The sequence below is a fragment of the Chiloscyllium plagiosum genome, unplaced genomic scaffold (assembly GCF_037043375.1).
Source record: "Chiloscyllium plagiosum isolate Xiang-an unplaced genomic scaffold, Cpla_swu_hap1 HiC_scaffold_7, whole genome shotgun sequence".
NCBI classification, from domain to species: domain Eukaryota; kingdom Metazoa; phylum Chordata; class Chondrichthyes; order Orectolobiformes; family Hemiscylliidae; genus Chiloscyllium; species Chiloscyllium plagiosum.
This window is the reverse complement of record NW_028270145.1, coordinates 9,760,267-9,777,902: the sequence shown is the minus strand read 5'-3', so window position 1 is coordinate 9,777,902 and position 17,636 is coordinate 9,760,267. Positions and strand designations below refer to the sequence as shown.

The 17,636-nt window shown below is 43.2% G+C and overlaps 1 protein-coding gene across 1 annotated transcript in view; it reads right to left on the bottom strand.

Annotated features, from left to right (window-relative positions):
• Nucleotides 1–17,636, bottom strand: part of LOC122551286 (spermatogenesis-associated serine-rich protein 2-like) — a 161,906-nt gene that overhangs the window by 12,960 nt on the left and 131,310 nt on the right. The window lies entirely within an intron of this gene.

Genomic DNA, 17,636 nt, shown 5'->3' with positions numbered 1-17,636 from the left:
AAGACAGTCTGTCCCCCTTAAAGGGAACCTGTAGTGATGGGCAGGATGCTATTGCTGAATGCCAGTACTACAGTTTTAAGCAAAGGAAATGGTATCCCAGAGTAGAGAAAGGACTCCACAGCCACAGATATAATATTGTCAGGTTTAAATGGAAGGGGAGAGATTTAAGAGGTGCCACAGTTCTGCAAAAGACCCAGGAGTATCTGAAAGACCATCCTCAGGACAGATTTGAAGAAGGCGGCTAGGGAGTTCTGCTCACAATATGTGGAACTTAAGACCTGACACAAATGCCACTCATAGTTTATTGATCTCACACAGGCGGTTAAAGTCATCCACAAGTGTCTTCTATCCACTGCTCCCTCACAGTCCTTGTCCAGTATATCCTTATCACTCACCTATCAGCAGTTCCGGCACTCAGAACTCACAACTAAAAGATATTCTACATCATCATCACACACATTCTGATATTGCCAGCTTCCTTTGCAGATCCTTTAGCTTTAACATACCTCCTGCCATTCAACTGTGGGAGGATCAGCATGCACATTAAGTGCGACACAATCAGTTACCTCTGACCTCTCTCCTGGAGGACACGGCTGTGCAAAAATGAAATCCCCAATACCAATTCTAGCTTGTGTGCTCATTGAATCCGCTCCTCTTCCCATGAGGATGCAGCAACACTCTTTACCAAATCCAAGAACTCAGCACAACACTTTCAAAATCTCCTGTACCTTTTGTCCATGCACAGGACTACAGAGGCCATGCCACAAGTGGCTGGAGGCACAGTATGTCTTACTAAGTGGGTGTTCAACTTCTGTCAGATCATCTTCAGTGACACAATAAATCTAAACTTCAAATCCCCATTCTTTTCTAAAGCAGGCCAAAATGCCTGAAATAGAAATCAAGGATGACAAATAAATCTCTCAAAAATGGTCTTAACTCTTTGATTTTATCATTCGACTAGAATGACAAGGCTATCGGCCCTCACTATCATTTATGTATAAGTCCCACAGCCTCTGCAGACAAGGAGCTGATGTTCAGTCAAGTGTCAATGTGCAAGTGTTTCTGTCCATGTTGGTGCCACTCCATTTGTAGTTTTACTTTACACATGACTGTAATCGTGGCACTGGATATAAACAAAACCCTGTCAGATATTTCAGGAGAAGCATCTTTTTAAACAGTGTGATACTTCTTCATTATTGGCAATGAATTGCCCTGGCACTGAAAGTTAGCTATTTCATGTATGGAATCTGTTCCTCAGATGGTGTTTTTCTGTTCAGTGAGGATCCAGATGCCTTGTTTCTGACATTACATCATTATGGGCACTTTCAGCTATGTTGTGTCCACAAATTATTTTAAGCTGAATCATGCAGGACCAAATGCCAAAAACTCTAAGATGTTTTGCCACAGCAATTATTGGGGCGAACCTTCCACCTTCTGCCCCATTATTGTTACAAAAAGGTGCGTGCATTTCACTCAGTGACATTTTTGTTGTTTAGTGACATTCGCAAAGGAAGTTGATCATTAAGAGGAGTTTGAGTGGGGTTCAAATCTCTTAATAACCAATGAATGGTGAAAATCTAGCAGCAGTGACTATAAGCGTAGGTCAAAGTCTGTAAATCTAATGGCGAGTAACTCACTCCCTGACTGTTCAAAGCCTGTCTATGACAATCACCTGATGAAGGAGTATCGCTCTGAAAGCTAGTGTGCTTCCAATTAAACCTGTTGGACTATAACCTGGTGTTGTGTGATTTTTAACTTTGTACACACCAGTCCAACACCGGCATCTCCGAATCATGTCTATGAGCAAGTAGTTAGTGGTTACAGGATCAAACAAGAGTCAGGAAACCTTGCGCACACTCCCACTGGAGGATTTCCTCTCTCGATCTGTCCCTCTCTTCCCTCCACGACCTCCGTAACCAAACCTTTCCCCTGACAGCACCTACAAAGTCTGCCACTCGGACTGCACCCTGTTTAGATGATAATTTCCTGGGAGTGTTGATGGAGTGAAGTCTTGAAAAAAAGAACCCTGAAAGGTTCCCAAGGCTATTTTCGAATACAGTCCGCCTCCAGCAGTAAGTAAAAAGTGATTGTTGAGCAAGGCTTGAAGTAAGTGTTAGAAATTCTCAGCAATAAGCTGCTTAGACCTGTTCGACTGGTAGGTGAGGGTGTTAAGTGGAGCGGTCTCACCAGAATAATGTGCAATCTCTTCACTGAGCTGGACAGGCTCTTCAATTGTCGCAACACTGTAATCATGTTTGGGTGGAGAAAGAGGTAATGTCTGGAGGAGGATGGTGTCTTCATGGTGGAGGCTCTGTGGGTGCTGTTTGTGACTACACAAGACAAGAGAGGGAATAAGTTGCAAAATAGTGGTGAAAGGTTGGGCATGCTAAGAGCACAATTATAGTGTTTGCAATAGGAAGGCAGTACAGCACTTGACAATGAGTGGGTCTCAATCCTTTTCCACTAGGGAAAGTGTTCTCTCCTCATTGAGGATAAGCAGATGAACGTTGGCCATCCCACCACCCATCTTGACTCCCTCTATGCTTTTTGGGCTGTTTGCTGCTGGAATGAGACAAGGACAGGGATGAATGAGGTGGAAGTGGTTGGCACAGCGATTAGTGTTGCTGCAGGTGACAGATAGGTGGGCGGTTTCCTGAGTGAGGGTGTAGAAAGCACAGAGGGCAGTAAGGGTTAGTGTTCTGGTAGAATGGGCTGAGTGAGCAGCATTGAAGGAAGATGTTGCATGCAGTAGTGAGAGTGGCAGACCACGAGCCTTGTTGGGAATTGGCTGCAGTGTCAGCGTGAGAATAAGTGTCAGGATTAGAGAAGAGGTGACAGCACTTATCCTTGTAGAATGCAGAAGGTCATTAACTTCCTGCCTGCACTGCTAGGCATTCCTCCTGACCACGGACAACACACTGACCTCTGCTGGCAACTTCAGAGCTGGCTGACAGGGTCCAGTGTCTCCTCTGGCTGTCCTGAGCAAAGAGGACAGCCCTCCCCTCCACCACTGTGTCCACCAAAGCCTCCAGGTCCCTGTCTGCAAAACAGGCTGTCAATGCTCCTCTACTCACTGTCTCACACAGCGTACTTTCTCAGGCACTGGAACCCTGGCTGACAGCATCTGATCTGGTGCACAGCTGAGGTTGAAATATGATGCTGGTGGCAGGAACACTGGAAGGTCCTTGCGGGCGGTGAGCACCAGATAGTGTGAGAGAGGGGCCTGCTGTACAATGAACAAAGTCAGAAGCACAAAATTGCATGAGAAAGCTCACTAGAGCTCAGAGATAAACCCTCCAGCAATCTCATTGAAACTTAGCCAAAATTTAGGAAAATTCAGCCCCATTTTATCAGCTGCATCCTTTCATAACTTGTTTAAATCTACAGCAGAAATAACTGCATTTTTGTGGCATCCGTTCAAACGTTTATAAGGACCAGATGTGTCATGCATTAGCTCTTGAACTATTACATCTGAGACATACTTACAAAGCATAAATCAGTTGCATTCTGAATTCACCCAAACTCGGTTCATATGGGAGGATATAGAGTCGTAGAGTCCTATAGCACTGAAACAGGCCCTTCGGCCCAAACTGGTCCATATTGATCAAAATGTCCATCAACTCTAACCCTATTTCCCTGCACTTGGCCCATATCCTTCTAAACCTTTCCTATCCATGTTGTTGTCCAACTGCCATTTAAATGTTGTTAATAGATCTGCCTCAACCATTCCCGCTGGCAGCTCATTTTGTATGCGTATTACCTTCTTTGTAAAAACGTTGCCCCTCAGGTTCCCTTTTATTCTTTCCCCTCTTAAATAAACTGATGTCCTCCACTCCTTGATTCCCCAACCCAGGGAAAAAAGACTGAATGCATTCACTCTCTCCGTGCTTCTCATGTCGTTACAAGATCATGATGTTATAACTTCTTTAAGATCCCACCTCAGTCTCCTATGCTCTAAAGAAAAAAGTCCTAGCTTGTCCAACCTTTCCTGATAAAGCAGTTCTTTGAGTTCTGGCAACATTCTTGTAAATTTCTTCTGCACTCTTTCCAGTTTAATAACATCCTTCCTATAGCAAGGTAACAAAAACAGAACATAATATTCCAAGTCCAGCTTCACACATCCTGTATAACTGCAACATAACATATATGAAAAGTCAAAAGTTGAGAAGAAGCCATTTGACCCCATTGGAAGTTACCACTTCCCTCATCTCCCAGTTCTTTAATTCTTCATTGTGATGTCTCATTTTAGTTCGAATTGTTCAATGTTTTATTATCATTAATCTATTGTGAACATCAGTCATTTTCGGTAAAAATATTTATGCTATCTGTTCCTAATGTACATTTCAGAAATAACCATTCATGTCTTGTGGTCCTACTTTCTTGGAACTATCTGAAGTTGAATTCACAGAATGTAATATTACTTTGTTTTCTGCCAACGTATGTTTGCGTATTAAATTACACGATTCTCTGCCTTAAGGGAAATCCCAGTAGATCGTGAAACTAGCATGTTCCCAACAATCTGTAAAATAGTGTAATACTGAGAGGAAGTGAAAAAAAAATTCAAGAGTAGTCATCCAAACTTTCTGCTATGTGATACCACAAAATATCACAACTGCCAAATCTCTACCTCATTAAAAAAAAATTCCCAATAATACCGCCAAGTGGCATATGCTGTTCCACCTCATTAATCTACGCTCATAACCATGGCAAAGTCATCTCTCATCTGGAGTTAAGCCCCTTATGTGATTATGAAACAGCCTGTGTTACAATCAGAATAACTGTTTCAATGCTATGGTTCTGTATTTGGTACATAATATTTTGGTACTTAGTTAAAGATGTTCCATATGTTCTCTATTTCACACAAACAATCTTGTTCCATAGAACTAGAGAAAGAAAATTTGTTTCATTCTATCTGTACTAATTATTTGCTCCAAATCAAATTCCTAGAATCTTTCGCCTCCCAACAGCCCATTATCTTCCTTACAGTTCCCTTAAAATATGCTTCAAACACCATCTGTGGCAAAGCAAGTGTAGCAATGAATATAGTTTAGAAATATTATATTGGCGGTGAAGTACTTTCTTATTCTGAATAATAGTGTAGAAATGTGAGTTATTTATTTTAACACAGAGGAGTTTCTCCTATGTTCTCATGGCCAATTTTAAACAGATCACACCCACTTCGCTGACTTCCAAAGCAGACAAATAGTCTACCAAAATTCTCCTTCATTTAAAAAAAATCAATTTCTGTTGTTTTAATATTTGCTTCATTGTAAAACCTCTTACAGCCTGATTTTTATCTTTGACATAGATAACTGAAGCATGGAAATTTTGTACTTCAGTAGAAGTCAAATTTCACAGCAGCAGAATAGGGAACCGATGGAATCAAGTCTACCATCTTCCAGAATCATGTCAAAGATAACTGCAGGGACAGTGAAGGTAACCTGCTGAAAAGGTTGCCATTCTCCATGCCAGTATATTGAACGTCCATGCCCATTCATTCAGCCTAAGGTCTGTACCAAACCAATGGGCCTGACAGTGGCATTATACTGCTCTTGTGCACTGAAATGCTTAAAAACATCAGTTCACAATTTTCTTTAAGAAACTACTGATATTATAATTCTCGAAGTGGCAATCAACCGTATCTTTAAAGCATCAATAATTAAAGCTTTAGGCACTAGACTGTCTTTATTCTGTACAAATAAACACTCAGCCATTAACAAAACAGAATAATATTTATGTTATTATAATACCATTAAGCTATGTCAATAAAGTAAATTTTTTATCAGCCGTCTGTTAACCATGTATAATGAGGCACAACGCCTCTGTTACACATGTTATCTGACCTATACAGAGAGCACATAGGTGAATGGAAGTACCATGAATTGGCAGAGGTTATGAGCGGTCACTGATGATAGGGGCAGGCATGGGCTGGCATGGGAAAGGGCTTATGAACCAGAGACCTGCTGCACAAGATAGTTCTGAAGAAGCGTCACTGGACTCAAAACAGTAACTCTGCTTTCTCTCCACTGATGCTGCTGAGAGTTCCTCCAGCGATTTCTGTTTCGTGAATTCCAGCACAAGCTTTCCCCTTTAAGTTACCACAATGCAACACGCAATTTAAGAAATTGCTTAATCAATCCAAAAGAATGCCAATAAGTATTTAAATATATCATACAGAATGTTCCTAAAAACTTCTCTTTCCCATCCCTGGTAAATTTACATTGTTCACCCCTTCTGGTACTAATTTAATGGAATATCCAGCAATCTAACTGTGACCTAACCAGTCCCATGTATAAATCTATCATTTACTTTATTATGTAAACGTATTTTTGTAAGCTCTAAAACCCAAGTGAGAAGGTAGTTGATCCATCCAGGAGCAACAGTGGGAGATCCAGTAAAATTTAATGGTCAGCCCACATTAACAAGCTAGTGGCTGGAGTCCCAGCCAAAGTAACCAGGAAATCTCCAGGAAATAATGGAAATTGAGTCCAATTGTAAAACAATGTTATCACAGTGAATAGTTAGAGAAGCTATTGTAGTAGACATTTTGAAGTAAACAGCTTTTCAATATTTTACCAATGTATTATTTACCTTGGGAGTGCACTCAAACAGGTTTCACCTGCGATACTGCAAATCCCTGTTTAAGTTTAAGCTTTTGCAGACTTCTTAATGGAGAATCTAAGAACTGATTGACCTTACTGTAGGTTGGCAGCTGTTTTGTACAATGAACACAACTTCACATCTGCATCCATTTTATTAACTAATATGAGAAAAATGTTATAATGTGAGCCTGCTAATCATTAATCACACGATAGGAATAAAACAGCTTTCAGAACATCTTTAAACATTAATGCATCCAGAATCTGACAGCAATCTAAAAGGGCCACAGGAGAGAGATCTTTAAAATCCCCACATTTCTGGTGCAAATACTTTACTGCATTATTCAAGCTATTATTTAGTGACATCATTCACTGTGATATAAATATTTGTAAAATTATAATAAACTAAAAATGTTAGAATGCTGGTAATTCACACTTACATTAGCATCCTTTGTTTCAATCATTCTATGACAGAGATTTTGAAATTCTCATCCTAATTTCTCAATCCCTCCATTCTCCTGCCTGTCCCCATCTCTCAGTTTATTTAGCCCTTAAGGTACTTGCATTACCCCAGTTCTGGTCTTTTAAGCATCCTCAATATTAACTGCTCTGCCATTGGTGGCTGTGCCATCAGTGACCAATTTCAGCTCTGAAGTCCGCTCCTTAAACTTCTCCAACTCCTTACCTCTCTTGATCCCTTCAGACACTCCTTGAAACTGAACTCTTTGATCAAGTTTCTATTCATCTATCCCAGAATCTCTTTATGTCAAGAATATTAATGTGGAGTTCCTTGGGATATTTCATGACCTTAAAGGTATGAAACCGCTATAAGCTCAAATTTTCTTTGATGCAGTTGGCAAAACTTAACAGTTGTGCTTGACTTGGTGTGTTCTCTAAGAATCTACTCATTCAAGTACAGTTTGAACAACCAGGTGTGCCTGAATAGATTTATCTGAAATTCTTTCCAGAATTAATGGTCTTCAAGAAATTTAACGGAGGAAGCATAATTCTCTGATAATCTGAGTCCCACAACTGCCTGTCGGGGCAGTATCTTTCAGAACACCAGCTGTGGCTTAGCTGGGAGGACTCTTGCCTCTGAGTTGCAAAATTTTAAGTCACAGTCCAGGACTTCAGCACAAAAAAAAGGCTTACACTCCAGTTCAAGACTGAGAGAATCACGTAAATGCTGATTTTCAGGGGTAATATCAACTGAAGGCCTTATTTATCATTAAAAATGGCCTGTAGAAATTGCTCAGTACTATTTTGTTTTGTGTACTTTCTCCTGGGGAACTATCTCTTGAGCTAGTTGGCCACAGTGAGTGTTTTGAGGAGGTACTGGATCTTGATCTGGCTGGCCAATGGGCTGACTGGCCATAGCCAATGGTGTTGTGGGGTTTTCCTTTCTTTTAACGGAGCTGTATTTTTGTCCTTCATGAGGAACTAACTTTAAGCTGGCTGGGTTTATTCCCTTTCCTCAGGGAGCTGGCTTTTCAGCTGGCTAGTTGCAACCAGCGGTATTGTTACTTTGGAGAAAACGTGGGAGTGGAAGAGGCAATTTGGTGGTGGGACTTATTCTTTGTTCCACTGTCAGCTGTTTGAACTGAATTTCTTACCTGTCCTGCCTCTACTCCAGTGCATGGACTAAACCTCCTTGGTGGGCCCAACCTCATTGAGCAGGCCAGTTTGTTGTGTGGGGGGGCTAGGCCTCCAGGAGCAGATTGTGGTGGTGTGAGTGGATCGGACCTCATGGGGGAGCCAGCCATCGTGTGCAATGTGTACACCCTGCCGATGGGAAGAGGACCTGCCATCGGGAGTGAACCCTGCTGTTGGAGGCAGGGTCTGGTTTGGGAAGGGGATTCTGGGTCAGATGGTAAACTGTGGGAGTAGTCCCTGTGTCGGTGATGGCTCAGGTTTTATGAGCAGACTCTGCCTTGGAATGGACTCTGTCTCTCAGAGTTTGCACTGCACTCTTACGTGTACAAGATTTTGGAGAAGATTTGTAGCTTAGGTTGTGGATCAGGTAGGTTTGTTCTCAGACATTTCATCACCCATGCTAGGTAACATCATCACTGAGCCTCCGGCAAGACAATAGCAGACCAAGAAAAAGAGAAGATTGGCTCTACAAGAAAAATTGTCCACAGCAATAACATGGACAACTCAGAGACTTGGATAAAAAACCTGTCGGATGACCATTCCCAAACACAGAAAAAGTGATCCTAGTATGAGGGATGAACTTCAACCACAGGGATGTGGATAAAAATGACTTCCAAGTAGCACTGAAGTCCGCCCTGAAAGAAAACAGACTTACAGAAGAAACCCAGCAGGCCATTAGACAGACAGCAGCACCAACACTAAGCAGGAAGAAAGAAGAAAACACCCTTGACATACTGGAAGGGAAAGCCCTGGCAAGGACTCTGAAAAGACGGAAATATAATAATCCCTACGGGCAGCAAAAGGGCCCATGACCGTCATCCTGAACAAAGCACAATACTTTGAAAAAACAAACACACTACTCGCTGATACCAGCACCTTACCAATAGGTGGTGATGGACCCAACTCCACAGCTAGAAAACCATATTACAGCATCCCTGAAAAAACTTCGCAAGATAGATGAAATTAACAAGACAGACCTCCAAAGAATTAAACCAGAAGGATCCAACACATTTCTATGGATTACCAAAAGTACTTAAACAAGGGCTCCATCCAGGGATCTCATTGAGTAGGCCGGTTCAACGTATGGGGTGGGGGTGGGGGGGGGGGGGATTGGGGGCGAGGCTTCCAGGAGCAGATTGTGGTGGTTAAGTGGATCGGACCCCATAGGGGAGCCGGGGCCTTTGTGTGCAATGTGTGCACCTTGCTGACAAGAGGAGGACGTGCCATTGGGAGCGAACCCTGCTGTTGGAGGCAGGTTCTGGTTTGAGAAGGGATTTCTGGGTCAGACGGCAAACTCTGGGAGCAGGCAAAAGTGGGTACTGCAGATGCTAGATATTAGAGCCAAAATTAGAATAGTGCTGCAAAAGCACAGCAGACAGGTGCATCCAAGGTAGCATCCAAGGCAAAAGCCCTTCATCAGGCCCAAAACATCGATTTTCCTGCTCCTCGGATGCTGCCTGACCTGCTGTGCTTTTCCAGTACTACTCTAATCTTGCTCTAATCTCCAGCATCTGCAGTACCCACTTTCACCTGCTCCCAGAGTTTGCTGTCAGACCCAGAATCCCCTTTCCAAACCAGAACATGCCTTAAAATGGACTCTGCCCCTCACGGTTTGCACTGTACCCTTATGTGTATATTGTGTTTGCACTGTTCCTTATCATGTATGTTGTGATTGAATTGTGTTTCCATATGTGTATTGCATTCTGTGTATCTCTGAGGAGAGTTAACTTTGCTGTGGCTGCCGGTGTGTGGGTTTCCTTTTATGAACTGTTTTGGCTGTTCACTGTGTGTTTTTATTTGGAGGATTACAATGTGGTTGTTTTGTATATTGCTTTTTCTGTTGGGTATAGGGGACTTGAGGCGTTTGTTTTTGGCACCCCATTTCTTTGTGGGTTTTACTTTGATTGTTAATTGTTAGTATATCATGTGTTTGTCAATTTGTATTACGTTGAATTTAAAAAAATATAACCAGGAGATTAGAATCTCCTCAGTTGGGGACTGACTCTGAGATGGCTGACTACAGCCAGTGTACTGTGCAGTAGTGAACTAAGTGTGACTTGGTGATGGGACCCAGCCTCTGTGCAGTGATTTCAGTGGCGACAGGAGTAGGATAAATTGGAGGCCAGTACCCAGGAGAGCGCACACCCTGGAAATTTCCTTTACATGTGGGTTGAAACAAATAAATTGCTTAGAGACACTCAAATTGGAGTCAATTAAAATTAATGTTTGGTTAGGAGATCACCCGGTTCCCATGGAAGTCGATATCAGCACAGCTGTATCTGTGGTTGCAGAATCGGTCTATAACAAGGTTCACTTGGGACTCCAACCTTTGAACTTGCACGAGACCTCAGCCAGACTGAGAGCATACACTGGGGAACCGTTGCAAATTAAGGGTACGATTTTGGTTCCAATCTCCTATGAGAAGCAGTTGGTGCAGTTACCACGGTGGCAGTAAAATACGCAGGCCTAAGCCTATTGGGGTGGAATTGGTTGAGAAAGATTCACTTGGATTGGCTCAACATTTTTTGATTGGAAAATGCCTGCCTCAATGAAATCCTAGTGAAATACCCAGGAGTTTTTCAAGAAGGGCTTGGGACTATCAAAGAGACCAAACCCACTTTAAACATTGACCAGGACGCAATTCCGAGATTTCACATGGCCCGCCCGGTGCCATTTGCCTTGTGGTCGAGGCAGAAATCAGGAGGCTGGTGAGCGAAGGAATCATCAAACCAGCGCAGTTTGAGGAATGGGCAGCAACAGTCGGAGCGATTGTGAAGCCTGACGGCTCGGTTTGCCTTTGTGGGGATTTTAAACAAACGGTAAACCACTTCTCACCGCTGGATAATACCCAATCCCTCACATAGAGGACTCGTACGCAATGTTGGCCGGGTGTGCTGTCCTTTATGAAGCTGGGCACGAACCACCCCTACCTGCAATTGCGACTGAACGAGGAGTCCCAGAAATACACCACAATTAACACCCATAAGAGTTTATATCAACATACAAGACTGCCATTTGGGGTACCATCAGTCTATGCCCTTTTCCAGCAGACCATGGAGAATATTTTACATGGGCAACCCCAGGTTGCTATTTATCTGGATGACATATTAATAACCAGGAAGGCCAATAAAGAGCATTTAGAGAACTTGGGCATAGTGTTAAATGTTTCTCCCAGGCAGGTGTACACCTTAGATGGGAAAAATATGTGTTCCAGGCATCCCAAGTGATCTATTTGAGTCGATGAAACCAGGTCACACCCGTTGGAAGAGAAAGTGAGTGCGGTCAAAGGAGCCCTGGCTTAGTGGTACCGGAGCTTAGTGAATTATTATGGAAAATTCATCCATAACCTGGCCTCCGTCTTGGCACCCTTACACCAGCTTCTGAAAAAGGGTCAGCCTTGGAAATGGTCAAGTAGCCAAGATGTAGCCTCTAGGGAAGTGAAAAACAGCTATCATCATTTAAGGTGTTGGCCCACTGGGATCCAAAGTGAGAGGTAGTGCAGACATGCAATGCTTTCCCATACAGTATCAAGGTAGTGTTGGCTCACCAGTGGCCCAATGGAGAGGAACATCCGATAGTGTCTGCCTCCTGGAGCTTTGCTGATGCCGAACTAAATATGCCCAGATAAAGGAGGAAGGTTTGGTGACAATCTTTGGCTTAAGAAAGTTCCACCAGTACCTTTTATGGATGGGAAATTTTCATAGTGACAGATCACAAATCCCTGCTGGGGCTACTGAAGGAAGACAAGGCAGTGCTGCCCATAGCTTCCAGAATTGAGCATTAGGCCCTTATTCTCATCGCATATAAGTACAGGTGAGAACACCATCCAATGCTAATGCGATGCTTTGAGCTGCCTCCCACTAGCAGATACTCCACCGGTGGTGTCTCTCCTGGAAGAGTCCATTTTTGGTTTAAAGTTCTTGGACACTCTTCCAGTCATCACTGACAATATCCAACTGTGGGCACAAAAAGATCCGGTCCAAGTGAAACTGAAACAGCTGGTGGTAATGGGGGAAACAGAAGGGTCATCGCAACCCAGACTGAAACCTTTCTGGACCTAGCAAGACCAGGTCACTGTAGAGAACGGCACATTCCTGTGGGGAGCATGGTGATTATCCTGAGTAAAGGTCACTGTCAGATACTGAATGAACTCCTCCAGAGTCTTCCAGGGGTTTCCAAGGTGAAGATGCTAGCAACAAGCTATGTCTGGTGGCCAGGGTTGGAGGCTGACATAGCTTGGTGGGGCAGTGTGCAGAGTGTCAACAAGGACAAAGATTGCCACCAGCAACAACCCCACATTCATGGGATTGGCCAGGTAAAGCCTGAAGTTAGTCATAGTGTTGACTATGCTGGTCCTTTCATGGGCTCAATGGCCATGGTCATTGTGGATGCCCATTCAAAGTATTTGGACCTTAATAAAGTTCATTCAGCAAACTCAGAGATGATATTGGAGAAGCTGCCAGTATCATTTGTGATACACAGATTCCTGGAAATATTGGTCAGACAATGGGATATCATTTATCAGCAAGGAATTCAAATATTTCCTAAAGTCCAATGGCATTCAGCACATAAGGACAGCTCCATACCACCTATGCTCCAGCAGTCCAAAAACTGAAAGTAGGCTTAAAGAAGCAGCCTACAGCATCAACTGAGACCAGATGGTCCTGGTTCCTGTTCAATTATAGAACAGCCCCACACACACCTACAGGGATAGCTTCAGCAGAGTTGCTGATGGGGAGAAGACTCTGAACCAGGTTAAACCTGATATTTCCAGACCGGGTTTGGCGGGGGGAGGGAATAAATGGCAGCAGAAATGCCAATGCTGGCCACACGCTTCCTCTAAGCAAGGGGTACAATTTAATTCAGGGGATGAAGTTTGGTGCTGGAATCATGGGAACGATCCCGTATGGATACTAGGCAAGGTCAATGCAAGGTTGCAAGGTCAGGTCCCACAAGAGAATAGCCACGGTCCAGTACATACTGCCTGTGTCTGAGTCCAAGTCATAGGAACCGAATCTGGGGCAAAAGTGTCACAACAGAAGCTACAAACGAAAGGCCAGGCCTACATCCCCAAGCTGGGGTGGGTGGGTGGGGAGGCATTGGGGGGGGGGGGGGGGGGGGTGGGGGGGTGGGGGGATAGTGACTGGGACCAAGTGGACCTCGTTAACTACAAGGTTCTTGATTGGCCCAGGTTATCATCCCCAGTCAGAAAAGCATTGGCCGGCCAATATAACCAGGAGATTAGAATCTTAGTTGAGAACAAACTCTAAGCTGGCTGGCCATAGCCAGTGTACTGTGCACTAGTGGACAAAAGGGTGACATGGTGACGGGACCCGGCATCTGGGGAAGGCAAAGGAGTTACCTCAAGGAAGCACCTTTGCGTCCTGACCAATATTTTTTCCTTAATCAACATCACCAAACCAGATGATCACATTTTTGTTTGGAAGAGCTTGCTGCTAGACTTACTGCAATAAAACAGGAAACTACATTTCAATAGTGCTTTATCGGCTGTTAAACATTCCTTGAGTTAAACCGTGGTTATGTTAAGTAATATATAAAACCAACTCTTTCCAGAGTACCTATGTACGAAGCTTGCACAGAGGCAAATGGGAATATGATACATTATAATAAAATATTTTGGATGGGTATATGAATAGGAAGGGTTTGGAGGGATATGGGACGGGTGCTGGCAGGTGGGACTAGATTGGGTTGGGATAAATGGTCGGCATGGATGAGTTGGACCGAAGGGTCTGTTTCCATGCTGTACATCTCTATGACTCTGGTAGATTTGAGTTATTTAGTCTTCTTTTATGAAATACCTTACTATCTAACAGCACATGTATATGTGAACTGCTAATAAGCAGATCTCATGTTTAAGAAACAACTCTTTTTTTATGTTCAGAAGAGTAAACTAAACTGGGCAAATGAGACAAATATGACTTGATAATAAGACTTGATCAAAATCTATTTAAGGAAAATAAAATTTAGTGTGCCAGAAGGCATGAAGGGTTGAGAAAAATGGGGCTTGTGGTGCCAAAGAACTGTAGAAATGGAGTCAGATCAACTAAGGACACAGCAGGGTGGCGCCAGTGTGTTTCTGAAGCAGCACCTCATCAAGCAACAGGAATGACTATGTGTCCACTCAGTTAAGAAAGCAAAGCTAATGAAAGAGGGATTCATACGTCCTAAATAATCAAACTCTTGAAAACATTTGACAAGTAGCCGATATGGGTAAACGTGCTGAAGTTCAAAATGTTTCAACAAATCCATTCCTGCACCATATTCACTGCAGTTTAACATTCTGGTGATGTGGTAGTCTCTCTTACAAATTTCTAATGTACACTAATGCCAAAATGTACACACAAAGGGATAGGGATAGCACATAGATGCATTTGTCTTGCAACACAGCAAGAACTAATTTCAGAGGCTAGTGTATTACTCTAAAAGACACCTGAAAGATCTAATATTCAGGTTTTCATTGCTTCCTGATAAGAATTAATGCCCACATTATCCCCCCCTCCTGGAGCTACGAACTAGGAGTAGGAGGATAGAGCAAATGAATGCACGGCCAAGGAGCTAGTGTATGGGAGAAGGATTCACGTTTTTGGATCACTGGAATCTCTTCGGGAATAGAAGTGACCTGTACAAGAAGGATGGATTGCACCTGAATTGGAAGGGGACTAATATTTTGGCAGGGAGATTTGCTAGAGCTGCTCGGGAGGATTTAAACTAGTAGGGGGGCGGGGGTTGGATCCAGGGAGATAGTGAGGAAATAGATCAATCTGAGACTGGGAAATCATAGAACATTACATTACAGTGCAGTACAGGCCCTTTGGCCCTCGATGTTGCAGCGACCTGTCATACCAATCTGAAGCCCATCTAACCTATACTATTCCATGTACGTCCATATGCTTGTCCAATGTCGACTTAAATATACTTAAAGTTGGTGAATCTACTACCATTGCAGGCAAAGCATTCCGTTCCCTTACTACTTTCTGAGTAAAGAAACTACCTCTGACATCTGTCCTATATCTGTCATCCCTCAATTTAAAGCTATGTCCCCTTGTGCTCGCTGTCACCATACTTGGAAAAAGGCTCTCCCTGTCCACCCTATCTAACCCTCTGCTTATCTTATATGTCTCTATTAAGTCACCTCTCAACCTTCTTCTCTCTAACAAAAACAACCTCAAGTCCCTCAGCCTTTCCTCGTAAAACCTTCCCTCCATACCAGGCAACATCCTAGTAAATCTCTTTTGCACCCTTTCCAAAGCTTCCACATCCTTCTTATAATGCGGTGACCAGAACTGTACACAATACTCCAAGTGCGGCCGCACCAGAGTTTTGTACAGCTGCAGCATAACCTCATGGTTCCGGAACTCAATCCCTCTATTAATAAAAGCTAAAACACTGTATACCTTCTTAACAACCCTGTCAACCTGGGTGGCAACTTTCAAGGATTTGTGTACCTGGACACCGAGATCTTTCTGCTCATCTACACTACCAAGAATCTTACCATTAGCCCAGTACTTTGCATTCCGGTTACTCCGACCAAAGTGAATCATCTCACACTTGTCCACATTAAACTCCATTTGCCACCTCTCAGCCCAACTCTGCAGCTTACCTATGTATCTCTGTAACCTACTACATCCTTCGTCACAATCCACAACTCCACCGACCTTAGTGTCGTTTGCAAATTTACTAACCCACCCTTCTACGCCCTCATCCAGGTCATTTATAAAAATGATGAACAGCAGTGGACCCAACACCAACCCTTGCGGTACACCACCAGTAACTGGACTCCACGATGAACATTTCCCATCAACCACCACTCTCTGTCTTCTTTCAGCAAGTCAATTACTGATCCAAACTGCTATATCTCCCACAATCCCATTCCTCCACATTTTGTACAATAGCCTACTGTGGGGAACCTTATCGAATGCCTTGCTGAAATCCATATGCACCACATCAACCGGTTTACTCTCATCTACCTGTTCAGTCACCTTCTCAATAAGGTTTGTGAGGCACGACCTACCCTTCACAAAACCTTGCTGACTATCCCTCATCAAATTACTCTTTTCTAGATGATTATAAATCTATCTCTTATAACCTTTTCCAACACTCTACCAACAACTGAAATAAGGATTGTCTCTACTCCCCTTTTTGAACAGGGGAACCACCTTTGCTATCCTCCAGTCTTCTGGTACTATTCCTGTAGTCAATGACGATTTAAAGATCAATGCCAAAGGCTCGGCAATCTCCTCCCTGGCTTCCCAGAGGATCCTAGGATAAATCCCATCTGGGCCAGGGGACTTATCTATTTTCACACTCTGCTGGATTTCTAATACCTCTTCCTTGTGAACCTCAATCCCACCTAGCCTAGTAGCCTGTATCTCAGTATTCTCCTCGACAATATTGTCGTTTTCTAGAGTGAATATTGTCGAAACATATTCATTTAGTGCTTCCCCTATCTCCTCCGACTCCACACACAACTTCCCACTACTGTCCTTGATTGGCCCTAATTTTACTCTCGTCATTCTTTTATTCCTTAGATACCTATAGAAAACCTTAGAGTTTACCCTGATCCTATCCACAAACAACTTCTCATGTCTCCTCCTGGCTCTTCTGAGCTCTCTCTGTAGGTCTTTCCTGGCTACCTTGTAACCCTCAAGCACCCTAACTGAGCCTTCACATCTCATCCTAACATAAGCCTGCTTCTTCCTCTTGACCAGAGATTCCACTTCCTTTGTAAACCACGGCTCCTGCGCTCTACAGCTTCCTCCCTGCCTGACAGGTACATACTTATCTAGGACACACAGGAAATTTTCCTTGAATATGCTTCACATTTCTAATGTTCTAATTTCTAATCATGTCTCACAAACTTGATTTAGTTTTTTGAGGAAGTAACAAAGAGAATTGATGAGGGCAGAGCGGTAGGCGTGATTGAGAAGGACTTCAGTGAGGCGTTCGACAAGGTTCCCCATGGGAGACTAATTAGCAAGGTTAGATCTCATGGAATACAAGCAAAACTAGCTATTTGGATACAGAACTGGCTCAAAGGTAGAAGACAGAGGGTGGTGTTGGATGGTTACTTTTCAGACAGGAGGTCTGTGACCAGTGGAGTGCCACAAGGATCGGTGCTGTGTCTACTACTTTTTGTCATTTATATAGATGGTTTGGATGTGAGCAAAAGAGGTATAATTAGTAAGTTTGCAGATGACACCAAAATTGGAGGTGTAGTGGATAGTGATGAAGATTACCTCAAATTACAATGGGATCATGATCAGATGGGCCAATGGACTGAGAAGTGGCAGATGGAGTTTAATTTAGAGAAATGTGAGGTGCTGCATTTTGGGAAAGCAAATCTTAGCAGGACTTATACACTTA